The sequence below is a fragment of the Bison bison genome, unplaced genomic scaffold (assembly GCF_000754665.1).
Source record: "Bison bison bison isolate TAMUID 2011002044 unplaced genomic scaffold, Bison_UMD1.0 scf7180017864495, whole genome shotgun sequence".
Classification (NCBI taxonomy): domain Eukaryota; kingdom Metazoa; phylum Chordata; class Mammalia; order Artiodactyla; family Bovidae; genus Bison; species Bison bison.
This window is the reverse complement of record NW_011495054.1, coordinates 4,325,777-4,328,596: the sequence shown is the minus strand read 5'-3', so window position 1 is coordinate 4,328,596 and position 2,820 is coordinate 4,325,777.

The following is a 2,820-nucleotide window of genomic DNA, read 5'->3' as shown; positions in this document are numbered from 1 at the left end:
GAGTTTGAGTGAACTCCAGGAGTTGGTGATGGACAGGGAGGCCTGGTGTGCTGTGATTCATGGGGTCGCAAAGAGTAGGACACGACTGAGTGACTGAACTGAACTGAAGGGAAATGGCAATCTGGTCCAATATTCTTGCCTGGAGAATCCCTCAGATGGAGGAGCCTGGCGGTGGTGGGTGGGTGGGGGACAGGGGGGGAAATGGGGTTACATTCCAGAGGGTCTCTAAGAGCTAGGCACAACTGAAGTGACTTAGCACACATGAACTAAAAGCTCCAACAGATGGAAGATGGAACTGCTTGATGAACAGTTCTTCAGAGAAGTCAGGAGACCGGCTGAAGCCAGACTGTAACTCCTCACCAGTTCCTCCTGGGTTGGGACACAGGTTTGAGAGGCACGAGCTCGCTGTGTTCCCCTTTGTCTGGCAAAGCAATAAAGCTCTTTTTTTCTACTTCACTAAAAACTCTTGTCTCCAAGATTCAGTTGGCATCAGTGCATAGAGGCCAAGCTTCTGGCATCAGTTAGAGACCGCTTCCCCAATCAGAGCTTCAGGAAAACTCTACTGAGAGGGTGAGAACAGCATCCCAGGCAGAGGTCTGGGTATGTGTAAAGGACCTGGGGCAGCATGTTTAAGTCACTAGTGGGAAGCCAGAGGTCTGGGGGAACAGGAGGGATGGGCAGGAATTTCAACCAGTTTCTTGAGTCTCATTAGGAAGCTCTGGGAGTTGGTGATGGACAGGGAAGCCTGGCGTGCTGCAATCCATGGGGTCGCAAAGAATTGGACAGGACTGAGCGACCGAACTGAAATGAGGAAGCCACCCTTAGGACTCTTGTGGCCCCTGAGGTTCTCACTTTCCCAGCTGGTCCCCAAACATTCCCAGCCCAGGCCACCCAGCTCTGGGGCACAGAGCAAGACTCAGGGAGGGCTGGTTTGATTAGATCACTGTCAGGGAGGGACGGGAGGTTAATTGCTATTCTCTCTGAGTCTGGCTTGGCTGGGGAGCTCTACTCACAACTCTGTGTGTGTGTGTGTGTGTATGTGTGTGTATGTATACGGATGCGCGCGTCTGTGTGTCCCTGTACTGAGGGAAGTTCGGCCTCGGGTTGGAGGGAGGCCACGGGGCCAGGGGGTGGGTTGCACAAGTTTTCTCTTCGAGTTCTGAGCCTTGTCTTGTCTGGTGTGCAGCAAAGAGCAGTACTTAACAAGCATTAAGGGACACAAATAATGCCCCCTTTCTCCTCTCCGCCTATTCTTCCCTCTCTCTTTTCTTGTAAATCCCGCTCCTTGCATGTGAATAGCGGAATGGCTTCATCTGGGACCTTTAATCAGATCCCTGGTAGGCACTAGGAGGGCAAAGTACTGGAGGGATTACCTTTTATTTTAGGGTTTTTCTCCCCTAGTTTTGCCTATCCACCCCCGCCCCCTCCCCCGGGCGCGTTTTCCTCCCTGCGTTTGTTCTCAGCAGAAGTAAGTAAGGAAGGCTTACAGGGCGGGGGAGGGGAGCTTACAAACTTAAGGGGATCGGGCCCTATTCAGCAGGGCTTGTCCACAGTCTTTCTGCTTTTGTTCCCGGGCCATTCTTCAGCTGATTTCTTCACTCCAGTAAAAGCACTTTAATTCCCTTTTAGATACGGAGAATCCGTCTTCTTCCCCTGGCTGCCCCCTCCCTCCCTCCACCCCACACACCCCATTCCACTTTCTCAGACCCTTTATGCTGAGTCCTCGTCCGCCCCAACAAAGACCTAACATCCTCGCTGCAAAGTATTTCTTTCACCGATCGAGTGAGGCTGGGGAGAATCTGGAGGAGGGGGAGGGGAGCAGAGCGCAAAGGAGGGAGAGAGGGGGCTTCTTGGGGAAGAGACCCCACCCCCACCATAAACCCGGGCTGGAGGGACCCTTAGCTTCGGACTGTACCTGCTTTGGTCCCTGCCGCGCCTTGGATCCAAAGGAAAGGCGTGGATGCCGGCACGTGTGCTGGGAAGGACCGAGTGTGTGTGAGCGTGTGCCCGTGTGAGCCTGACAGGGGCAATAGAGACATCCGAGGCCTGGTGTGGGCTTGGTCAGCATTCCTGAAAGAAGCCAAGAGGTTTCCAGGAAGAGGACACAGGCCCTTCAGCCTCCATCAGAATCCCTGAGACCTCTCAGGAGAGCATCACAGGGACCAGACACGGAGCCTGGGGCTCCTGATCTCTCCCGGCGAAGACCAGACAGCATCTTGCAAAAATGTTTGACACCTGGAGGAAAATGGCCAGCTGCAACATAAGAAAATAAAGCCCTCAGCTCCAACACGAATCAGTGCAGAATTTTAAAGTCTGCGCAATGTATCTTAGGTCAGCTGTCCTAATTGTTCAATTCGACATTCACAAAAATTTCACGGCATATGAAAAGAACTCGTGGGGCAGGTTTCATTTTTCTCTCTCCATCCCTGCCTCCCTCTCTCCCTCCTTGTCTCCTTCCTTTCCCCTGATATAACTGAACACCTGGGGACCAACCCAAATCTGGAGCAATGCTCTTACTTAGTATAACATACTTAACACTCGTACCACACTGACAGTGTATCATGACTTATACTATCTTGGTCCTCCCATCCTGATTCCGAACCTCTCCCTCCCTGCCAGAGGTAACCATCTCTTTATATTTCCCCCCAAAATATTCCTTTATCTATTTAATTTTTCATTTTGAAGCTACACCTATGGGATCTTAGTTCCCCAACCAGGGATTGAACCCTGGGCCCTGGCAGTGAAAGCACCAAATACTAACCACTGAACCACCAGGGAATTCCCATCCCTTTCTTCTTCCTCTTCTTTTTTTAAAATGAC